At 41.7% G+C, this 25,888-nt stretch overlaps 1 protein-coding gene across 2 annotated transcripts in view; it reads left to right on the forward strand.

Moving 5' to 3' along the window:
• rbfox3a (RNA binding fox-1 homolog 3a) overlaps positions 1–25,888 on the forward strand; it is a 185,292-nt gene that overhangs the window by 57,254 nt on the left and 102,150 nt on the right. The gene's annotated exons all lie outside the window — the stretch shown is intronic.

Below are 25,888 nucleotides of genomic sequence, written 5' to 3' on the forward strand. Positions count from 1 at the left end.
GGTAGAATGAGGAGGGAACAAGTGTTCAGAGACCTCCTCACCTACAGGCTCCTCTATCTCTGTGTCTAACTTTTCTTGGTCTTCCTCTCGGTAGTTGCTGTGATTCACCGTAAAGCTCCACTGATCAACAGGCTCATTATATACAGAAACATTCATGAGGTGCTTTGCATCGACCATTTATAGTTGAATGTGGGCGAGTAGAGGTGGGATATGAGGCTGATCCACGTGTGCACATTTCCAGGTAGACTGTGGTTTATAAAGGGAACATTGCCTGCAGGTGTGCGTACGCACAGTTTTATAAGTCTGATTTTTTTTGGCGCACGTACATTTTTAGTATGGATCCTACGCACTGTTTTATAAATGAGACCCCTGGAACGTACAGTATGTCTACACTCATCAGAGACTTCCACCCCACGTTCTTTCTCTACATGAATAGTACATTGCCACTTAAGCATGTGACCCTGAAATTGTCCTCTTTTTGGAAAGAGAAACATGCTGTACCCGACGTCTGCCGGCTCAAACATTTGCATTATTCAAAACACATTATGCAAGATATTCAGCAGGTGGGAAGCCACCTTCGCCCGGAGGAATTCCTGAGTAGACAAGCATCTTAGGACATCTGTGTGTGTGTGTGTGTGTGTGTGTGTGTGTGTGTGTGATGGGAATATCGTAGGTGGAATGCAAAAGGGCACTCCAGGGCACTTTGGGGCACTCTGTACCCATTAGTCAGGACAGGCAGACAGGGACATGGCAGCAGTGGAGCACAAGAAGAAGGGGATGACGGAGGGGGAACAGACAGACAGGAAGAGAGATGGAGGGAGGCCAAATATAGGTCCCCAGGTGCTAAGGTGCCAATTAGATATTTGGGGATTTTTGAAGGGTAACGGAAAGCATACACACACTGATTGAAAAGCTAAAGTGGGCAAACATCGCTGAGAACTTTGTTTTGGTTACATAAAGAATGCGTCTGTGTGCGTACCTGACCTAAGTCCCTCAATGTGACAGAAGCTCTCCATATTTACAGTATGAAATACTACATACAGTATGTGTGCTGCAGACCAGCAGCAACTCACACAGGCTCAGCCCTCTACTGGACTCTATGGGTCATAATCTCTTCCAATTACACGCACGCATTCGCCCAATAAGATTTGCACATCACAAACATCTCTAATGTAATTTCCAAATAACTCAACAACACTTTGGGACAGCAACATGTATTGTTGTTTAGGCGGAAACAGTAGAATTGTAAAGTCATAGGACTTATACACGCTGTGATAATCGGGAGGGTTGGGTGTGTGCCTGGTATTCTACATTTTGAGGTTAACCTGTCAGTGATCTGATGCTATGTTCCAATATGAATATCACAAAAACAAGGTTAACGTAGAGTAATGATCAAAGATTTAGTTTCTTTGTTGTCTACTTTGATGAGATGCTTTAGTTGTTTCTGTTCTGTTGTTTCCTGTCTTCCTCCCCTCACTGTCCAACCTTTTTCTAGTGTGTGTAATAAAACAGTGTGTGTGTGTGTGTGTGTGTGTGTGTGTGTGTGTGTGTGTGTGTGTGTGTGCATGTTTGTGTGTGTTTTTGTGTGTGTGTGTGTGTGTGTGTGTGTGTGTGTGTGTTTGTGACAGGGTGGCTTTGGGGAGCAGACTAGGGAATGGCATGGAGATTAAAGAGGCATCTCACTCCCCCTTTATTACAGGAAACTATAGGGCCATTCTAGAGAAATTGAGCAACGGGTGGATGAAGGGGTGAAGAGTGAATGTGTATGGTGGAGGGTTGGGGGTGGGGGTTGCATTTGTGTACTGTGTGTGTAAGTGCATGCAATGCTTCAGGGTGGGGTTGAACACACACAGCACATCTCTGTGAATGTTTAAAATAATTACAGGCAGTTGACTGGGCACTGAACAGAATGGAAGTGTCACTTTCGGAAATTGTATTTTTATTTACTGTGCCAGGTCTCTGCCATCACTTCATATGATACAAGAAGAGACCTTTTGCACTCTGTCTCTGTGTGTGTGTGCACCGTATGTGCCATTTCCTTACGCTTATTGAATATGTGTGCTTTCTGTGCAACATATGTGCTCTTCTCGTGGTCATGTGGCTGTGGTCTGTGGTCATTCACTATTCATCCACAACAGATGTATTGTGCTATAGTAATTCAGTGGTTATTGCTTTCATCTCATAGCAGGATTTTAGGCTGGAGTTCCCAGTGTGTATTGTACAAACAGACATTTGAAGTACATTCTGCGTGTCATGATAACACATTTTAGGCTTTTTGTGTGTCATTTAATGCCACATAGTTACCATAAAATGGTACTGGTTATGTTTAGGCAACAAAACTACGGTAACGACCACAGTTAGTTTTAGGCAACAGGACCACTTAGTTAGGTTCAGGAAAAACATCATGGCTGGGCTTAAAATAACTACGTAGACTAAGTCATACATTACAACCGTCAGTAACGTAATTTCAAAGTAACTCAACAACCCTTTGGGATATGAACTCAGGTCTCAACCACCGGTCTCCTGGTTAAAAAGTCCTGTGTTTGTTGGACCCAGTGGACTACATCCAGGTCTAAGAAGTGAAGCCAATGCTGAAGTGCCTTAAACTTGCATTCTTTCTACCAGCCAGCAGGGGGCGACTCCTCTGGTTGCTAAAAGAAGTCCAATTGAATAGAAGTCTATGAGAAAATGAGTCTACTTCTCTCTTGATTTATTACCTCAGTAAACATTGTAGACATGAGTTTATGGTCTCAATCACTAGTTTCAAGTCTTCTTCAATACAGCATGATGTTCATTTAGTAAATGATGGTCCCATTTAGAGTCAAATAGACCATAAAGCAGGGGATGCTTTATGTCAGGGCTACCTTGTGATTGACAGGTCACTACCACGATGTTGTCCGGTCTGGGAGTTGTCCGTGTTTTTGCCTTACAACTTTAACCCTTTCACCGTGTGTTTTCAGTTCATGAAAGTTAATTAGAACATTTTTGATCGCCTGAAAATGTCTTATTCAGTGTTCGGTTGTAATTAGCTCCACCCTCTCGTGTCACTACTGGTTGCAAAAAAACAAGATGGCGACGGCTAAAATGCTGAACTCGAGGCTTCAAAACGGCAGTCCACAAACCAATGGGTGACGTCAGGGTGACTACGTCCATTTCTTATATACAGTCTATGGTTGGACCCACCCATCATAAGCAGTCTCACTCACTTTTTAATCTACGTCACTAGCTCTTAGCGTAGCATATTCACGCAGATGCGTCTGCATTGCAGTCAATACAGACTATATGGTGTACATATGACACGACAAAAGCAACAAAGGTGTGTTATTGCAAGCAAAATAACTTGCAAATTGTCGAGGCATTCATGCACCATTTGGTGAGACCGGGCTGGAGTGTTTTATATCTATGACGGAAATAGCCAATATTCTCTCCGATGGTCTCATTTACTTCACTTACAGTATGTAGGTTATATAGAGGCATCAGTATTAAATTGATACTGTTTCATAACCAGTTAAATGTTCCTCATAGTAACTTTAAGTTTAAACACCTCCCATAATTTCTAGACAACAATTTGCAAATAACTTGTAAATTTTTCCCAGAATAGTTCTCAGGGCTTGTTTGGACAGGAAGTGATCCAGTTTGGTACATAACAGAACTAGAACATGCTTTTTTACACTTATTGGGATGTGGCAATAATCATTTATTATTATCAATTTAAGAAAATCAAAAGTACAAGTACTCTGTACCCGGGAGTACCCGCCAAGCTAAAGCACTGGTGTGTTCTTCTGCACAATGATCACTCATAACAGATATTTCAGCCACTTTTTGTTTCTTGACTCAACTCGACTCAACTTAACACATTGCTTGAGGCAGTTTGTTTTTGGTAGACATGAGGCGGCTGTAGCAGGTTGTCTACCAATCGGAAGAGGCTGAGCCATCAATGTGTGTGAATGAGTATTTAGATCAGATCCTGATAGGCAGGTTGGCTCCTTACACGGCAGCCTCTGCCATCAGTGTATGAATGGGTGTGTGAATGGGTGAATGCTGACATGTAGTGTAAAGCACTTCGAGTGGTCGGAAGACTAGAAAGGAGATATATAAATTTACCATTTAAAGCCCCTTTCCCACCAACAACCACTAACAGCTGGGTTTTGTCTTTAGTGGGAAAGGTTACAATCGGCATTCATTCCTGGTGCTTTCTTTGTCATCTCAGCCACAAATTCCATCTGTCTCCGTCCGAGCACTCGAACGTCGTTCCGATTAGAGTTTGAAAGGACTGAATAACAGATATAGATAGGAAGTAACCACCGTAACATTTTCACTGGCCTCCAAGCTGCTTTCTACTGTTTCTTACTAACCCTGTTGGTGCATCTGTGACTTCGACCGTGACACCAGGAAAAAAAAACCAGAAAGGCATATTCATCTACTGGCAATGGAAATGGAGTCTAAAACCTGTTTTTAGTGGGTTTTCCAGCATTTAGTAAACCTGCATATAAGCAATAATTTTGATAGAAAAGGGTATGAGACTAATTATGTTTGGTCCAGGTGTGATCTCTCACTCTCTTATGCCTGCTCTTAACTAAAATCCATTTAATCCAGACCAACCCAGTCCCACCGTCATAGCCTTCAGTAAAGAACTAGACAAAATTTGGCCATTGATAAATTGATCAAGTCTCAGGTTCCCATGTGGCGGTTCAACTTGAATCCCCTCATTTGCATGCCTACCCCTTCACTCTTTGCACTCAGATTGGCAATTGATTAGCATATAGCACCCTGTGGGGCAGCTCATTGATCAAGCACATGGATTGGTGAGAACCACAGGGTGGAACACAGATGCGGGCCAGTACATCCAATTATAGAACTCTCATCAGGGAGAGAAGGCATAATTTTCCTCTGCTCCATTCAGCTGCAAAGGGCCTAGCCTCTCGTTAGCTGGCAAGGTATCATTTTGATCTCATCGTTATCAGATCACTGAGCTGGTGATGGCTATTTAGGTATTGACTCAGTGTGGTTCTTGGAATTCAATTGTCATCAAATCATTATGTTTGCAGTGGTAGAAAAAAAAATCCCCCCTTTTATAGTCTGACACAGTTGGACCTAATTTGTTATTGTCAACACATTCCGGCAATTAGCTTAACTACTGTGCTTACCTCAACTAAAAACCTAAACTCCCATACACACCATGGGCTTACCATGGGCTTTTTCACTTATTTCCCTTATTAGGCTTCTTCTCAGGACGCTGCGGGCATGTACACACTGAGCTTGACTAACATCTTCGCATTGTGGTGGTGTTATCATTTTACTGACACCGTAATATATTTTTAGCCGCAAGGGGGCAGCAGGGCAAGCTGTAAACTCAACATCTGACATATTATCACCTTATCAAGTGGAAATAGCCAACATACTTATTTATACATCCAGAGAGCAACATTAGCAATCATTTGGAGTTGTGTTTGCATCCACCTGATGAATTTTAATCCAATATTCACTCTCTGTTAGCTCTGTTTTTGTTTTCTCCAACTCCTGATCAAATGTCTGTCTCTTTAGCTGCTACATGCTCCATTTTGTCCACCAGATCTTCAGCGTACTGAAAAACGAGTTCGCTTTTTTGGTGCTTCAGGAGTTTAGTTTGGTTTAGGGTCGGTGATATTGATGTGTTTTGATTTGTGCATCGATTGCTCATTTGTAAGTCGAAGTGGAATTTTGTCCCTGTCAGTCTCTCTGCCCTCCCAAGCTCTTTGTCTCTCTCTGTCTCCCCCAGTCTCTCTCACTCTCCATCAGTCTCTCTCTCTCTCATGTCTCTTCCTCTGTCTCCCCGTCTCTCTCTGCAGTGATAGAGGGCCCCTATGAATAATGTAGTGTTGTTATCACTCTGCTCTGGTTCCTTTTACAATGAAACAGTCTTAAATCATCAAACATTTAGCAGGGCTTCTCTCTCCATTAAAGGAGAGGGCTCCTGAAGAGGCCTATAGGCCAGCAGTTCAACAACTCCACAACTCTCTATTCAAATCCTCTCGGACTACAGACACAAAGTTTGACAAAATGCCTTTTTCATGTCAGCCATATGTCAAGAGATAACTTATTTATGTAATTTAAATTGCTAGAACCTATTTGCATAGTTTTATGTATCATTCCTATCAATAATAATAACAGTGTACTCACCAATGGGAATGTGGAGATACAGAGCCTGCCGTCTGGAGTTGAGGTTGGTCTGTAACAGGAAGTTCCCCGCTGGGTCCTTGTCTGAAATGAATGATGACGTAGTGAACATGTGAACGCCTCGTAATGCCCCTATGCACCATATGTGGAAAGCAGTCGCAATGCTTTCTATCCGGCAGCAGGAGCAGTGACTGGAGGAGCTGGTGTGTTTAACTGAAGTCTGCTCATTGCTGCTGAACATCTTCAGAGACCCAGTGCACCTGAAATCAGCTGTTATGATCACAAGTGATGCATAGGAGGGAATGTGTTTCCCACACAGAGCATACTTTTTGTGAAGCACTTGCTATTATCATACCATAAGGACAAGAAAATATTACACTGATATGGAGTGTTGTTTTTATGAATTAAAGGTAGGTTGGACGATGTTAGAAAGCTAGCATCATTTGAAAGTAGCATTGCCTCAGGAGCTCCGTCTAACCCCCCCTCCCCTCGGGGCTCCTTCCAAGGCAACGCCCCCCCCACACACATACACGAGCACCGCCGCATCGTAACTACTTCACAGACACAGAGCGGAGAGAGGACCTCAACTCAACAACGCTACCTCATGACCAGTAACCACGTTAGTGCTACTGCAGGGCTGAGTTCTCTCTTCCATTCTCCAGGAAACGTGCGGCGGCGACGCGCTTTGAGTTCAGGCCGGTGCACGCCAAGGGCAGAGTACGAGCAGGGAGGCAGGGAGGCATCTGATTGGTTCTTTCCAAGCGGACCTCGAGTCAGTGATTGGTAGACGTATTTTACAGGATTACAGCAGCTACAGATGACGGCTCTTTTCCGCTCCTTTTTCAGAGCTCATCAGTAATGGATCGCTGACGGGGGGGTGAAGACCATTTCAACCAATAAAACAGATATACTGGAGAACATCCTGAACCCTGCCTTTAACTAACATAAAATATAGGTTATTGTTCAAATTTAGACAGCGAGCTAGCTAACAGAGACATGCCTGTAGTTACTGATTATACCTTCTATACTGAGTCAGAAAGCAGCAAAAGATGCAATTTTCAACAGAACGTGCAAAATGAACAGCAACACAGGTGGGACATGAATGATACACAGTAAGAAATAACTGTGTGGGCGACACTCATCTGACTTTGTCTGTAGTGGTACCGCAACATACTGGGACAAACGTGTTTTTACTTAAAGAAGGAAAGAATTAGACAGCGTTGCATAAGTTGTATGAAGTTGGCCCTAACACAACAACTCACAAAACTATGGGATTTTTTTAAGGGAGACTTTCTCCACGGGCTTTGGTTCCCAGCTGGTTGACTAATCACTGACAGGTCAAAAACACATGAGCAGTCAGACAATCAGACAATCAAATAATGTATTCATCTGCAGGAACATCACTACTATCTTTGTGAGAAATCCCAGCAGCTCAGCTTATCTCACTCATTCTTTCCAAATGAAAACACACATTAGCTATTCGTTGTCCTTATCCACCTTCGATTAAGTGTTTGCAGTTCAGAGGGCTCGATTTCTCCCCTTGCTCTCTTATTCAACTGTATCAGCACGGCCTCCATTGTTCACTATCGATACGGCCCCCTGTCCGAGGCACTCTCATTTGATTCTCATTTGAGCTGGCCACAGCCTATCTCTATAGCCAGGTTAGAGTCATTTAGCCTAATGGTTGTCAGTGGCCATGGCTGATAGTCAATACAGTATGTATGCAGTTGTGTGGCAGGTTAGCTGATGCTATCCAGAGAGAAATCCTATGGCCTAATAACCCTGAGGCTTTTCACTTATTAAAGCACAGACATAGAGAAACAAATATCATCCAAATACAAACAAATAACGGTAGCATTTCAATTTACCTGAGCACTCGCACATAGATCCCGAATGAGGCCAGTCATTACGGAGATGAGAGTGGTGGCTCATAAGGGCTGATGATATCTGGTAGAGTCCCAAAGGGGAGCTGTAGATTGCTAATAGTTATCCAGCTGCCGTTATCTCTGATCATGATACACTTAGAGCCCTGCTGATTCCCACTGCCTCCTCGTAATGAGATCAGAGACATACACTGTGTGTGTGTGTATGTGTGTGTATGTGCATTCCCTCGGTCTTGTCTCGGTCTCAGACAAAGAGGACTCAGGATTTTATTTCAAGACCGGTTCAAACCACAACTGCTGGGATTTTTTTTTTTTTTGAAATATTTGTATTATTATTTTCAGCATAAAGATATAATACAGACAAACAAAACAAACACATTTTTGTTACAATCATGCCAAGATAAGATAAGTTATCAAAGGCTTTCTTAAAGGGAGTGGACTGTAAGTAGGTTATATCAACTACTGTAGAAATGGGCATTAATTCGCTCTTGTCCCAATTTTTGGAAAATCCCGAAAAACTGCCAAAATTATTAATTACAGTCAGGGGGGGAGGTATTGATTCTTGCGGATTAGAAATGTATAAAATAAGGTCATTGGCATATAGCGAAAGATGGTTTTTATATCCACACATGTCAATGGGAGATATTTGAGGGCTTTGTCTGATGCTAGCGGGCCAGAGGTTCTATAATGACTGAGAACAGAAATGGGGAGAGGGGGCAGCCTTGACGGGTTTCCCGATGGAGAAATATCTTGATTTGAGATGATTGAGGCCGTTGGGTGTGAATAAATGATATTGATCCTTTTTATAAAGGAGCATCCAAATCTAAATTTCTTAAGACTATGTATCATATACACTGTAAAAAAGAACAAGTTGATTCAACTCAAAATAATTTGTAACCTGGCTGCCTTAAAATTTGGATTTAGGCAAGCTAAGAAACTTAAGTTGTTTGTACATATATCGGTGGTTCCTTAAACTTAGAATAAATAGTTGGGGTGACAAAAGTGAAGCTGACAAAATTGTCCCATCAACTTTATACTTTAAGTGTAATCAACACGTTTTTTTATTGATGCCAACAAGACATTTTAAGTTGTACAAACCTAAATCCTAGTTGAGACAACATAAAATGACTAGTCAAACCAACTCACTTGAAAATAAAAGTTGGTTAAACTAAGCATCTTGTTGAATCAATTTATCATTTTAGTTGTGTAAACATAATGATACAAGTTGGCTCAACTAAGCTCTCTTGTTGAATTAACTCATCTTTTTAAGGGCAGCCAGGTAACCTTTCAAAAATTAGAACTGTGTAATTTGCCCAGAAAACTTAAGACAACAGAACTACATAAAATTGACTCACCAACATCAAAGAACATTTAGAATACTATTTTATTGAATTTCAAAAACTGACAGACAGTGGCCTTTTTGGTATGAATCTAAAACATAAGGCATGGCTGAATATTATGACAAATGCCTTATTTAACATGCTTCTCTTGACATCTATAGAACAGTTTGCAAAATAGCTTTAAAACTGTTGTTTTACCATACAAGAGGAAGTCAAGGCATAAAAGCTGACATTTTGAAATATATAAGTAAGATTACTGCTTAACTTGAAGTAATTTAGTTAAATTGCATAAACTTGAGTAGCAGATTATCCCTTAAATGAACAAATAACATAGTACAACATTCTATATAACATTTTTAGAACATCTACATTATTTTATTTTCTGTGACTTTTAAAGACATTTTTCTTATTGTCATAGGCTTTTTGTCCAATTCAATTCAATTCAATTCAATTCAATTCAATTTTTTATATAGCGTCAAATCATAACAGAAGTTATCTCGAGACGCGTTACATATAGAGCAGGTCTTAGACCGTACACCACCTTGTTCTAACCATATGACGTGCATGTGGGCATGGTGGTGTGTTTGGTGTGTGAGATTGAGTGTGATGCAGATTAAGTGTATAAACATTTATACAATTCAAACAGACCAACTGAAACAGTGATAACTGCCATTAACTTGGCAAACTTGCCACTACTCTTTGCCTTGAAGCATCTTGTTTCGGAGTGCATGAACTTTGGCTGAACAATTGGCCACCCCACCTGATCGAATGCACGTTGTGCGTCTAATGAGGCAACAACAGCCTCATCTGTATGTTTAGTGTATAAAATGTTGAAAAGTCGCCGCAGATTAAAATATAATATGCCTACCTGGCATAAAGCCAGTTTGGTCAGGATGTATAATAGGACATAAGCATTCCTTTATTCTGTTGGCTAGAACTTTACCAAGAATTTTTGTTTCAATGGGCAACAGAGAAATGAAGCGATATGATGAAACCACCTCAGGGTCACGGCCTGGTTTTGGAATCAGTGATGCATTAGCTTTATGTAGAGTGGGTGGCAGCTCTGAGTTCAGTTTAGAGTGTTTTAACATACGTAAAAGCGAAAAAACGATATTTTAAAACCAAATACTTTAAAGAATTCTAAACTAAAGCCACCTGGACCCGCAGCCTTATTGTTAGGAAGGAGGAGATGACTTCTAGATTGATTTCAGCATCCAGTGCTTTTACTGAGTCCTCTGATAGTTTTGGTAAATTTAATTGTTCTAAAAGGTTTTCCATAAAATCCGATTCTCGTGCCCCCTGTGACTGGTCTGGAAGTAAAGTGCCATCTTTTGACTGGATATGATGTACAGCTCTTGAGGCCTGGGATTGTTTTAGCTGGCGAGCTAGTAATCTGTGGGATTTTTCACCCAGCTCAAAGTACCTCTGTTTGACCTGTACAAGAACACTTTGAAACACTTTTAGACGTTATAGAATTATATTCATATCGTAGAGCAGTAATCTTATTAAGTAATTCTGGTTTGTGGATTGTTCTTTAGGAAGCTTCTAAATTGGTTAGTTGATTATTTTTTTTTCTGTTAGTCTTTCTTTGGACCTTTTCTTTTCTGCTGCCTCATATCATGTCTAATTTAAAATGTGTTGTTACTGTTAACGGCTGTCACCCCTCCCCGCCCGCCCCCCTTCACACAGTCCAAGAAAGTGAATTCGTTCTGTGGGTGTTTTCATGGGAACATGGCTCTTTCGGCTCAATCTGAGGGGTGCCTATGGTTTGCATGTTCCACATTTTATCGTGTGTCCTTGCAGTGTGCACGTACACCGTCCTGCTGCCACAAATACTCACTAGAGCACCAAATGTGGATTAATCCGCAGCTGAAAATAGTTCCAAACAAATGCTCTATTTCTACCCGTTTGAGTAAAAAAAAAAACTACAGTGACCAGTTATTTTAGGAAATTACAGAATGCAACTCCATTTTTTTTACCTGTGTGACTAATGCACTGTTGGTTTTAGTCTTTCTTCGTTGACAATGGCATGTTCTACAGTTGAAGATTTTTGGATACACTTTGCTATTTTTTCAGGCAGCATTTGTTTCTATTCATTCCCATTAAATCTTACTGTGTGAAAATCAATTAGCAAACTCTTGTGTAATCCATCACAGTGAGCAACAAGTCTGCATTCATTTTTGCCGTTTTTGCAAGGTTACATCATTGTTGTGTATTAATGCAGATTACATAACGGAGTTCAATACACTGAGAGTTGATGTTCATGTTGTACAGAAATGAATGAAATCCAATGGATGGCTGAAATAGTCAAAATGAATAGTTCCTAAATCACAGCAGCAAGGTTTAACAAAGTCAGCTGTGGTGTTAAGTATATAGGATTAGTAGTGTGTATGCTAAAACATGCAAGATCACTTGTACAATAGTTTATTTTAAAGTGTGAAAGACTTTAGACTGTCCATCTTCCTGGTGCTCCTAGCCAACGCCAGCAGCCCGCTTTGCAATACGTTCTCATCCCAACTCGTCACATGCTTTGTCAAACCCCCTCGTCATCAGTAAACACAGGGTTAACGTGGTGAATTCAAACAAAAACAACACAAAAACCACTTAGTTAGGTTTAGGAAAGAACTACATGGTTGGGCTTAAAATGACTACGCTTGTAAAGTGAAAAATGAACTGAACGTTGTGAACGCGGGACACAAACAAACAGCTGACTGTAACGTGAAAGTGGAACTTAAAGGACCCGTGTGCAACAATTAGGAGGATCTGTTGGACGCTTAGAATACGGGAGAAGTTGCAACCTCACAGCTAGATACCGCCAGTTCCTACACACTGTTCCTTTAATGCAGCGCTCTCCTGGATGAAAGCCTCCCCCTCCCTCCCACCACATGTTTCTTTTCGCTCTTTAAACCACATCAACTCTGTCACTCCCTGTGCACTTTCTCCGAGCGTTTAACATAGTCGCAGATGGGTTCACATTGTAGTTAATTAAAAGTCCAGTCCGTCTCATACAGACACTAGAGCGGGCCTCGTGCGTTGGTATCACACGCCGAGGGGACTGATAATGTGTCGGTATTTTACACCTGGGAATATGAATGGGCTGATTCATAAGGATGATTCACAGAAATCTTATTTTGATTCCTTTCCATCACTAGCTGCTGTGTAGGAGAAACAATCTACAAAGCAAACAGCTGTACAAAGGCTTAGAAAGTGACACTTTCATCCTGGATGTTTTTAAAATAACGATGAAAATGTGAATCAGGAGGAAATTAAACTACCTACCTTTCATATTACTTGATTTTTCAAGTACTTGAAACATATTGTCGGGCCCTGTACTAGACAGGCACAAGGTTTTATAGAGTGTGGGCCTGTATGAATAAAGTGACACACACGCTCCATTTTTATGTGTGTCTGCCCTGAATGTGTCTTCTTCCGCCGGGTGTGCTGGCGGTGTTGGTGGCTTTGTGCCGGGGTCTGATTGAATCGGGCGCACAGGCCGATTTACATATGTTTGCCATTGTTACGGGGGTTAGTGAATATCATGTAGCAGGCCTAGAGGGAGCTGGCAGCCAGCGGACCTGCAACACACTCTGAATCCTAAGCAGTCCCTCCACCGCTCTACTCCTTCATGAACATGATTTCTGTCTCGCTTGCTCTCGCTTTCTCTCTCCCTCACTTGCTGGCTTTCTTGTTCTACAGCTACCATCACACATACACATACACGCACACGCATACACACACACACACACACACACACACACACACACACACACACAGGGGTTGGGTCGTGGAGTGTCCCTGCTTGGCCGGTGAGGGACTGGGAGTGTCGGCCAATCTCTGCTCAGCCGAGTGTTAAATTAGATTCCGTTGCCTCTCCGTCAGAGTTGTGTGTGTGTGTGTGTGTGTGTGTGTGTGTGTGTGTGTGTGTGTGCGTGTGTGTGTGTGTGTGTGTGTGTGTGTGTGTGTGTGTGTGTGTGTGTGTGTGTGTGTGTGTGTGTGTGCGTGTGTGCGTGTGTGCGTGTGTGCGTGTGTGAGAATGTGTCTCACACACTCGTGCATAACTCGCTCACAGGGACTGGGTCACTGTCACACACTGATATTCATAGTAGGAAAGTGTTTTCAGGGTAAAGTCAGTGAGTTTGCTGAGCCGTGGACGCTCTCATGTTGTTGATGATGATGATGATGATGATGATGATGATAATGATGATGATGATGATGATGATGATGCAGAGTTAAAGCGGTGTGTGTCGGCTAATATTTAGTTAGTCCCACTGGCGACTTGTACTGCTCCCTTTTCACTTATTTTCTATCTGTACTCGGTCTTTCTGTTCCCCCTCTGCGTAGGCAGCTTGCACATTTCACCATAATTAAAGCAAATAGAGAATTAGTGTATATTTAGCGAGGGAGGGTTTAATTTCATGACTGTATTATGCTGCAAACAGATGGAGGCTATTTTACGCTACACAATATATTATAACAGTACATTTTTCCGTGTAATGTTATTTAATGATTATATGACCAGTGGGGCGTGCTTAGCCTGGTAATAGATGAGTGGTATGTGTGTGTGTGTGTGTGTGTGTGTGCAGGTAACTGGAACTATTCCTCCGGCTGCCGTTATCGAGGCCGATTTATAGTCAGCGTCAGACTTATCGATGGCGGTGTTGGTACAGCGGCCCTCGCTTGGGAAGGACCCGGCCTATGAAAACAGGACGGTCTAATGGTGCCCGAATAAAATAATAGTCCGGCTGACGGGAGAGCAGACAGCACTACTTAATAAACATTATTAAAAGGCCATTGTCACAGCAACACAATGAATGAGACAAAGCTGAGTTTATGGTGAGGGGGAGCTGAAAACTGAGCCTCACCGATATCACTTTCAATAGATAGATGTAAGATGTTGTTTTTGTCGGTTGTCTTATTATTTCTGTTGAAGCATTTTTCACCAGAGCCTCAAAAAGAAGCTTTTAGAACACCAGGACTCAGGACGGGTCTAACAAACACACCTTCACCCAGGAGACCGCTCTTTGTGTCCTGTGTGAAACCAAAAGTAAATGTTGATCTTACGCTTGTTACGAAACGTTATGTAACAAAGTAGAAAGTCAACTAAGGGTGGTTGTTATTTATTTAGTTATGTTGTTACGTTATGTTATGTTATTATTTAACATTGTTATGTAATGTTAGCTAAGAAAGTCAACTAAGTGTGGTTGTTATTTATTTATGGTAGTCACATTGTTGCAGTGGTTACGTTACGTTGTTACGTTAGTTGTTACATTGTAACATTACGTTGTTGCGTTACGTTGTTGCGTTACGTTGTTGCGTTACGTTGTTGCGTTACATTGTTGCGTTACGTTGTTGCGTTACGTTGTTGCGTTACGTTGTTGCGTTACATTGTTGCGTTACGTTGTTGCGTTACGTTGTTGCGTTACGTTGTTGCGTTACGTTGTTACGTTGTTATGTTACGTTGTTATGTTACGTTGTTACGTTACGTTGTTATGTTACGTTGTTAAGTTACGTTGTTACGTTACGTTGGTATGTTAGGTTGTTATGTTATGTTGTTACATTATTATTTTAAAAACAAACCATGATCTTTTTTTTCTAACTTGAACTAAGTAGTTTTGTTACATAAACCTAACCGATCATTTCACAACTTTTTTTTTTCTGGCTACTGGGTTGATAATAATGGCATGACATGTGAGCATGTTGATTCCTAGCATAAGATGAATATGTTTGGATGGATGGGCACAGTACACACTGCTGACCTGTTGTTGATCTGGTGTGAACTGGGTGTCAAACTCCATGAGTGCACTGAACTGCTTCCCACAGTGTTACGCTGCTATGGGAGTGTCAATGTTGATAGGGATATTTTTATACTGATGCTGCTGAGATTTCTCCAGCTTAATGTTGTTTGGTTTCCCAAAAATGTTATTCTTGTCAATGTGTAAAACTTGGGAAATAGCATGTGGTCAGTCGTAGGACGCTAAATCTTTTTCTCCTTAGAAATGGGGCCAAACTGTCCAGAAGACACCTCCACCTGTCTGAGATCAGATCACAGTGTGGTGAGCACAGATGTGGTCTGGCTGCTCTCATCACATTCTGATTGAAATGTGTAGCATGTATACAGTATTTGCACCTGTATCTGCATTAACATGTGTTTTTCTGGGCGCACTGTAGTTGAGCTCTCCTCTGCCATTCCTCTCTCTCTCACCATCAAATCAAGCAGAAATGCTAAAAATAAATCTTAAAAAACAAACATGTTTGTCCTCACCCAGATAAGATGGCATGTTGATACCAGGTGGAAATGGCTCAAAGTCTTATTTGAAACTGTTCAGATTCTGGCCTTCCCACAAACATCTGGTCTTGTCATGATCACATGAAAGATCAATTAATCTCCATCATATCGTCACTGGCTTTAGCACATGGGGATAACATACAGTATATGGATTAACAAGAGGTGTTGGAGTGTTCGAAGTTAGAGACTCTAAATGAAAAAGTGACTCATTCTTCAGTATTGACCAAACAGCCTCTTTTGTCTTCTCTTCTTCATTTTTCTTCAAATTTCAAGTCTTCATTTCAACCTCCTCTGCCGAAGCGTTTTAAGTGAGACAACATGTTAAACCTAATTAAAGAGGAATCCAGTTAGGCCAACAGTGTTACTTTTTGTTTACTGACAACATTTCTGCAGTGTTTTGGGAGAGTGCTCCCTCTCCTTTCCTCCAATATTTCTCTCCCTCCATCTTTTTCTTTCCCTCTGTCCTTTTTTCTGTCTGATGTCTGCAGTGCACATCAATATTAATCGCCCCCTAAAGCAGCAAGTTTCTGGCATGTTTACACAGTCTGGTGAAATAAGCTGCATAAGCCCAAAGACTGCAGTCTGTCTGAGAATGTATGTGTTTGCTTCAGCTTGGTCTCACCAAATACCGTATGAATGACGCGGTAATTTAGAAGTCACGTTGTGTGCCATAACAACGCCTTTCCTGCCTTTGGCGTGTACGCCATGTAGTCTGTACACATCGGTCGGAGGATGCTACGCTCACAACTAGTGGCGTCTCATGGAAGGTATATCTTCTCATCTTCAAGTGTTGAGTTATTTTGAAGTTACGTTTGTGACGTGTTTTACTGAGTTTACATTATTATTATTTTAAAACCCAACCACAATGTTTTTCCTAAACCTAACTAAGTGGTCTTGTTGTCTCAAAAAGTGTGGCAGTTACTGTAGGTTTGTTGCCTAAACATAACCACTACCATTTCACAATAATGTGGCGTGAACTGACACGCTAAAAGCTTAAAATGCGTCTTCACAACACGCAGAATGTTCTTAAGATGTTGTGTTATTTCTACGTCTTCCCATGACTTCAGAAGTCTGTACTACGAAGCAGGATTTGGTGTTAGCAAGGTCACTTTAGGGTTAACCTTTCAGGGTTTTCCATCCTACGACGGTGGATCACTTCTTACCGGGGTAGATCGCCATGGTAGCTGATGCTGAACAGCTAACCTGCTCCGGAGCAGGTTATGTTCCAGATAAGAGATCAACTTATCTCTGACCAATCAGAGCTCGGTGCGGTGATTGTATGATAATATTACACAGATATGAAGAAGTTACAGTCATAGTCCAGGCTAAAAACAACACAGTTTAAACTGACAAATGCAGAAAGCACAGCTGGATTTATGCTGTGGGTGTTCACCGCTTTGAATTATATTTTTATATATCTATTTTTTTTTTACTTGCTCTTGAGTCCGTTTCACACCACCGAAGACGGGGACGCAGCTGAAAGAAGGTTGAAATAGTCTTACACGCCACACACTTGTTATTGGGCTAGATTAGGTGTGATCCATTCATCCGTTACACTTCTAAAATCTATTTATATCTAGACGACAATATCTGACTTTTGAGTATTCCGTTAAATTAATAAATCCGTTAATTTATGCATTCACATATCGGGAGTTTTTTCTTTACCAGCTGTCCTTCCTGCATTTGGCAGCTTTGTTAATTTTAGTCTGGATTAAATGTTTAACTTCTTTGTATTTGTCTAATATTATTTTTCTCTCTGTCTGTCTGTCTGCAGTCAGTAGACTTGTCCATGTCTGTGATTGGTCAGATGCTGCAGACACCGCAACTTTCATGTGAACGCGCTCATATCCAGCTTGAGAAACCCTGGGTTGATTTACTGAGTTGATAACCAGCGTCGTAGGACCGCTTAGCGGGATCTCGGTTGTTAGGGTTAGTGAAGCCAGATAACGAGGAGATACCCTGGGTATGTTGGACTCTCTTCTTAGTACAGGCCTCAGGTTGGTTTACCTTATACATTCAATAAAAGAGATCCAGTCCCTCTGATGCTGACGGTTTGTTGGTGGATGCTGTGTGTCTTTTGTAACGTGTGCATTAAATTTTTTTTTTTCTTTCTGTGTATGAGGTTATATGACAGCAGTGATATGCCTTAACATCTGTGTGTGTGTGTGTGTGTGTGTGTGTGTGTGTGTTTTCATGTCCCTGGCTGATCAGCCTCAGTGGCTCTCGGCCCCGATCTTCATTAGTTGTCTCTGTCAACCTGGAACAATAACGCTGTGGTGATGGAGTGTAAGGGACCCACACAGTGTCACACCGGCTGTATCACGCACACACACACACACACGCACAACAGTCTGTAGTATTTGTGTATATAACGGTGTGTGTGTGTGTGTGTGTGTGTGTGTGTGTGTGTGTGTGTGTGTGTGTGTGCTATTTAAGTGAGTTCTGGGTTTCATTTTCACTTCAGTGCATTCTGTATCACATCTCTGCCAACTCCACCTCTTACTCTAAGATCATTACAATGTATTACACCCTGCACACATATACACAGGGCAGTGTAGCTCCAGGGGTGAAGGCAGAGGGGGGGGGTTCTGAAGCGTCTATGCCCAGCAGAAAGCCTGGGTAATGGTTAGTAGGGGTGGAGAGAAGCCCCAGGCTACTTTGGAAAATAGCTGAAGAGAAGGGAATCAATATTAGACACACTCCTGCTGTGCAAGCATATGTGTGTGTGTGTGTGAACTTTTTAATTACCCTGCAATGAATGAACCAGTTTTTTTTCTGTGTAATCTTCTCTCACATTGACACAACACGTTTACAGCGATCTGTAAATTAGCAACAAGCCTCTTTTGTTCCTTTGCAACATGTTTCAGGCTTCTGCTGCTCCGCTGTGTAAACTATCACAGGTCAATTCATCAGAACTAAATCTGTCATCCTATCTGAGTCACATTTCAGATGTTCAACATGGACACACACACACCAACACCTCTTACAAGATGGGACTCATTTATTCTACCATTAAAGGTGCCTGATGGAGCATTTAGTAAAATGAATCTGTTGCTGCTGCAGTTTGGAGGTTTCATTCTCTCACCGACGGCGACGGAGTGTTTGTTTGTATTCAACATTAAGATCACATTTCCCATAAAAACCCCCTTCCTTTCATCATACTAGATTGAATTATCATATTGTGTTTTCCCCATCGGCTTTGTACCCATCTCTCTGTACCGTAAGAACACCTTCTTCCTGTTTGGTACAGTAAAGCAACCAACCAGTCTGTATACCTCGAGCTAGTGTTAGTCATCTTCAAAAAACATTTCTGTTACATTTGTTGAAATTCTCATGACATCCCGACAGCGATCAATAAATCAAAATGCTCCGACGAAAGAAAATCTGTGGCTGTTGCAATAAACCGTCAGATCATTTCATTCAGCCTACCTGTCTACCTACCTGTCTACCTACCTGTCTACCTGCCTGTCTACCTGCCTGTCTACCTACCTGTCTGCCTACCTGCCTGTCTACCTACCTGTCTACCTACCTGTCTACCTGCGTGCATTCATTGTGCGTCACCAGAGTCTTCTAACAGCTGCTAGCTTGACAGCTGTGCATATGAACAAAAGCCATGTTCATTGTTTATGTTCATAATGATAGTGTTGTGGGAATATGTTTGGAGGGAGGCCTGAAGGGACGGACTGTCTACCTACCTACCTACCTGTCTACCTACCTGTCTACCTACCTAATGATAGTGTTGGGGGAGTTCTTTGGAGGGAGGCCTGAAGGGACGGACTGTCAGTGTTGATGACTTGGTGACTTTCTCTCTACATTTACTTACATTGGAGAAGAGTTGGCAACACTGGTCTGGAGTTTTAGGTCATATCGTTTTTATAATCTAGTGTACTCTGGCTAGTTTCTCAAGATTACCAACCCTAACTTTAACAACTAAATTTGCCAGAGCTTTCAAAAACAACGCATATGAACGAAAACATCTCCTCACTTGGAGAAACTATGGACCAAGCTTTGCAGGATTAAGAAAGAAGTCATCATCATACATCAACCCGCTGTCACTTCCAGCACGTCAAGTACCGTAGCTTGGTTAGTACCTCTCGGGTACACGTACACACAAAATGATCATTCTTTGTGAGTAAAGTGTGAGCAACGGTAGTTTGAAGTGTTTGACCAGCCAACCAGTGCTGTTCTGACATAGAGGCTCACAATGTCAGAAGAAGAAGTGGATATAAAATGTGTCTGGTAGTCCTTGTGTTAAAGGGTAACTTGCCAGTTTCAGCAGCTCTCCCTCAATACTGGAGCAATTTAAAAAATGTTGTTCCCATTAGTCACAAAAAAAGATGGGAAAATAGGGTCCAAGTTGAAAACTACCAAAGTTACTCTTTATTATACCACTCTATGTGTAATAGCACTGTATGTAATGCATTTCATCCACAGTAGAGTCTTTACATCTGAAAGTGATAATTAGAGGTGTAATCTGTGTAGTTCTTTTCACAGTAACACAGACGCAGGTCGGTTGGTTCTTTGAAAACGGGCGTTTATTGCTTTGACACAAACATTACATTAACAACAGTAGCACAAACATATCAGTAAAATACACTGGACAGAGCATGAGAACAAAGGAAAAAACAAATTGGCGCGAACATGAGTTAAAGTGCATTTACAGGTAGAACAACAATACCTCGTTGGCTGCTTGTCATGAAAAGAGGTTCTTGAGTCCATGAAAGTCCTTCGACAGTCTCTTCGACGGTCTGCTTTTAGCTTCAGACGTCGATAATCATAACTTTAAACATTTTACAGAGCCCCGTGAGAGGCATCTGCTCCTTCACTCACGTTGGATTGTTTACAGTCCCTCAACAAATTCCGTCGTAGGGGTACTACACAGGAGAACATTAGTTCCGGGGGCGGAACGTAAAACACAGTGGAACTAATGTACTGTTGGCTACAACACTTCTACCTGTTACATATTTTGAACTGTATGAAACAAATTCTTTTTACTCACATCATATTTAAATGTTTAACCTTACATTGAATGAATTATCTATTGATTTACTTATGTATGAACTTATGGGATCAATTACTAATTATGTATCATGAAACACATTTATGCAACAGCACTTACAATCTGTTTTCTGTCTGCATTGACAGACACAACTTTCCCTGCTGCTCTGCAGTGTGATCGGATCCAATTGGATAGATTGTACGTTCTCAGGAAAACAAAGAGTTGAATCCCTGTGCATTTTTTTCTAACATAATTTTGAATTGTTGGTCTTGGAGAGGATATCAAGTTATTCCAAGTCAAAGTTATTCTTAAGTCCAAGTGGTGGCACAAGTTGGTGTTAATATCAAAGTGAGCTTTGGTTCAGTAAAGTCATTAACTTCATGAGTCTGAGTGAAGTCATGGGACTCAAATCTACATATCTGCAAACAGCGAACCACACAACGTATCCTCATATAATGGTTCCTATGATATCTCACAAAAAGTTAGTTCTTATGTTTTGTGCGTTTCCTACGAATGTCCAGCCACACGAGCAATCAGCGCCTGTTCAAGCCCTGCTGTGTACAAACTGTTTAAGCAACAAAACTGCTTGGTTAGCTTCAGGAAAAGGTGGTGGTCTGGTTAAAGTAAGTATGGATGTGGTGTTACTTAAGTACAGAAGTTACATGAAAATAAGTCAAGACACACCGTCCATCCAGACCACCGCCCTACGCAGACACTGTCCCTCTTTAATACTAAGTCCTGGCTCGCGGTTACGTCGATCACATATGAATTGATTACCACACCACTTATAGTGCATTACTTTTAGCTAGGAACAGTGTATGAGAGCAGCCTGAACCACGCTGGTAATTTATGAGTTGGAAGCATGGATGCGTAAACTAACTACTATGATGGTTTTGTATATTCTATGCTGCGGTATCTATAGCAGGAACATTTCAGTAACCATATCTTTTTCAAATTCTTTTTCTATCAATGGTGACTTGACTTGACTTTAACTTGCAAGTAATGCCATCCCACCAGGTGTGGTGTGTGTAGAGAGAGAGAGAGAGAGAGAGAGAGCGAGAGAGGAGAGAGAAGAATCATACATGTGCCTCATGTATATATAGAGTCGGAGTCCATCAGACATCAAGCATGGCGCTCCACTGAGCCAAGGGAAATAAACTCAATGAGGAAAAGACGGAGGATGGAGAAAAGAGAGAGAGAGAGAGGCGGGTGGATGATGCAGAGAGATAGATGGAAGGATGGAGGGAGAGAGGGATGGATAGTATGATTAGCTGATAGAAGAAATCATTTACCAGCGCAATTTGTCGACAAGGATCTGGGGATGTCTCAGTGTGTCAGCGCCTCAGTCACTTTGATGGATGATGGAAGTTCACTGACTTTAAACACTCTCTCTCTCTCTCTCTCTCTCTCTCTCTCTCTGCCTGTCTCTCTCTCTCTCTGTCTCTCTCTCTCTCTATTTCTCTCTCTCTCTTTGCCTCTGGCTCTCTCTAACTCTCTTCTTCCCCTTGCCTCTTTTTTCTGCTGATTCCTCCTTCTCTTTTCTGCCTTAAACCCCAGCAGAGCAAAGGCGTCTCCAGCTTAGCGTGTGAGCGTGGCTGTGTGTGTGTGTGTGTGTGTGTGTGTGTGTGTGTGTGTGTGTGTGTGCGTGCATACAGGGAGATGGATCCAACATCAGCTCATGATTTAGGCATATTAAAACAAAAGGTCCAGGTAAAGCACTTCCCCTGCAGCTCGCACTCCACACTCCACTGCCAATTATTTAACTTGACTGTCTTTGTTCATGGCTCGCTGGTAGTGTGTGTGTGTGTGTGTGTGTAGTGTGTTGTGTGTGCGTGCGTGTGTGCGTGCGTGCGTGCGTGCGTGCGTGCGTGCGTGCGTGCGTGCGTGTGTGTGTGTGCTTGTCTCTAGTGTGTGTATTGACCAGGTCGGGCCATATATCAGCTCAGGTCTTTATCGATGCTGCGAGGCAGGGAGGCCTATCGATGAGGCTCCTTGTTTTAGTGAACCGAGACTCGCCCCGGGCCACAGTTCCACCCTGCAAACACTCTGAGATGAACAATAAGAGAAATATAGAACAGTGAAATAGAGACCTGATGTAAACATGGAACTTCTGAGTTCTGTTCAACAGTAAGAAAACCTCTACCGTACAACAGTATGAAATGTTGTTCTGTTATTATAAATAAAATTAAGACTTCTGGCAAAGTAAGACTTGTGCTGATACATACATATAACCTGTCTAGCAAAGAAACCACAGAAAATGATATGCAAATATAATGTACACAGGGTACTCACCAGACGGCCTACTACTGTCCTGTTTTGGGTTCCTAGCAATAACACACAAAACCATGTTTAAAACATCATTTGGTGCTGGCTGAAACCTGTTACTGTAGCCTTCATCAAGCTGAGCTGAAATTATTTCATTTCCCCAGAATGGGCAATTTCATTGAACTTCAGTGTGGGGATCCTTGTTTTTCACTTTTTTTATTTTTCGGAGAGGTAGCCTGCTTTAGGTCATTTACACCCGTTATTTAACCACAATGTGTCTGTTCTTTTTGATTTCGGGAAAAGGAGGAAAAGGAAAGTGCGATAGTGCATTAGCCTCACAACGTTTTTACTAACCACATGTTTACAAAATGACTGATTGGATTCTTTACCCCCATAATTTGTTTTTGCTGGCAAGATTCGTCACCCTGATCCAAGTTGTTTTGACCAGGTTTATATCCAATAATTATATTTTATTTGAGAATTTGACAGAATTGTAAGGCAGCTCCATGTTAACGTTGTGGTTGCCAGCTTGACCGCCCAACGACAGTTTACTGTCTTACCACGATTCTCGTTTTTAGTTCACATTCATGCGTATCAGTCACCTATCAAAAACTACTATGGGCGAGATTTAGGGCCGAGGAGATCTACGCTCCGAGTCCTATCTATCCATCCAGAGGAGCAAAACTGTGCGTGCAACTATTAGACGCTGAGGCCTGGGCGCCCTGAATCCCGTCCAATCCCTGCAAAGACCAGGCTTCCCTAACCTCGCTCGTGAGGCTCTGCAGTTCCTGTCGCCAGCAACATCCACACAGGAAAATATCTATTTGCATTGCAGTCGTAATTTTGTGATTAATTTTATTGTAGAAAATGCATTGCGAGCTCCTCATTGAACACACAATTTCAATTATAACATGAAATAATGAATCAATAAATAAAAAAAATGAATTAATTTAAATTTGTTGTAGAGCAGGAGGGGCGGAAGCTCTAGCGCCCTCTATGGGCCTGCCACCCCTGGTCTGTATAGATACTCATTTATGTTATAATATGGTCCTATAGATGCTCACCCTAAAACCCTCGCAAGACTGCCTGACAACGATCCAACCATAACCATTCAAGGTCAATACTAACCTCAACCATCTTGCGAGAGTTTCGCAAATCGAGGGTTACCATGGAGACAAGTTAAACCCTAGGAAACACATTCACTCTTTCATTGAAAACCAATAAAAGAACCTTCAGTGGGATATGGTATTGAGTTACAAAATTAGTTTGAACAGGAAGTGACTTTGTTTTGTCCACTTCTGGATCTCATACGTATGAAACAGTTGATTTCTATAGTTGTTTGGAACTGGCAGTGGTCTGTTCCTTGGCCTGTCTAAATTGGTTGTAGCAACAGATCACAACCAACAAAAATGCATGAACAAATGTGAACAAATGATGAGAACAAACACCAAGTTGTAATGAAGTGGAAGACCAAAGAAGGAAAGAGCTACTAGTAACACTTTTTATACTTCACATATTGCCACTTAAAAATCAAGTGATTTGTAAGTGGTGATTTGAAAAGATCATACGAGTTTGCACAACCTGAGCGAAGATGAAGGACATTAAATACAAATAACTACAGGCTGAAATATGCCACTAAAGCTTGAAAAGAGCTGTCAAGTGTAAATCTGTGTATATGTGTGTATTTGCACTGGGTGAGTAGAGTGTTCATTTCATCCGTTAAGACATCACAAAGCATTTAAAAAAGCATTACTCGTATCCAAATCTAACAAGCACAACAAAGTCCCGTTTCATTATTGATGACTTGACTCATTTGCTGCTGGAGATTTATATTTTTTCTTCATTTGTATGTGAAGTGAGCCTAAGTAAACCCTAAATTGAGCATAACGCTTCTCTGCCTGGGGAGTCGACGATGACTCTCTGCCAGGAACGATGTAGCTACAGTCAGCGAGCCATCGGCAAACTGCTTTATTATGCTCAACACCATCAATCTCCATGCAGAAGAATAGCCAACTTCAATAGCACTATTGGAAACAGCTAAGGTCAGACCCTCGTCCCACCTCGAAAAGTTGCTGTGATTGATTTTTAAAATTTTTAAGCCGTTCTCCAAGAAGATTTTGAGCAGTGCGGAAGAAAAGCAGGGTGCTAATATGTCAGATGGATTCATCATCATCGGTTGGAGGAAATGATTATCTGACAGGCATGTAAATTAGAAGGGGAGCCTGGACAGGGGTGAAAGAGCATGATACTCAGGGAAGAGAAGGGGAATCACAGCAACTGAAGCAAGCGAAGAAGAAATGGAGAAAAGTGGAGATGAGAGGGAAAATGTTAACTTTTATTAAAAACATGGATTTCAAAACAGAGGTTGTCATCAAACGAGTATCAGTTAATTGATCTTCCTCATCTCTATAAGGGATGCAGTCTGCATCACTTTCCTTTGGTCTGTGTGTTTGTCGTTCCCTGTGCTGTTGGAGTGTTTGGTGAACATCTTTACACAGAGACATTTCAGTGTGGCTGAGGTGCTTTATGTTGTGATCAAACAGACTTCTGTTCTACAAATGAAGCCAATATCCGTCTCTTGCCGTGTACACTCTCTCTCTCTCTCTCTCTCAGGCACACACAGGACCACATGTTGTATTTTTATTTGATCTGATTATCTCTTTTGGTGTTTATTGATGGACGGACAGGTGGTTTGATGATCTCCTCTGTCATCTCCCTGTGTCGTCACTGTCAGGATTTTATGACCGAACCGTGGCTGTAATTCTAACTCAATGATAGAGATAAGATACATGGATTAACTGACCCCTCCTCCAGTCTGTCTCTTATACACACATAAAACATCTCTGTCAAACTTAACTGCCAATCCTGCCGAGACCTGGGGCCAGATGCATAAAACTCTGTGTACATTCAGCTGTGTCTAAAACTGTGTGGACCCACAGAGACAGAAAGATGCAGATGC

This window comes from Sebastes umbrosus, chromosome 20 (genome assembly GCF_015220745.1).
Source record: "Sebastes umbrosus isolate fSebUmb1 chromosome 20, fSebUmb1.pri, whole genome shotgun sequence".
Taxonomy (NCBI): Eukaryota; Metazoa; Chordata; class Actinopteri; order Perciformes; family Sebastidae; genus Sebastes; species Sebastes umbrosus.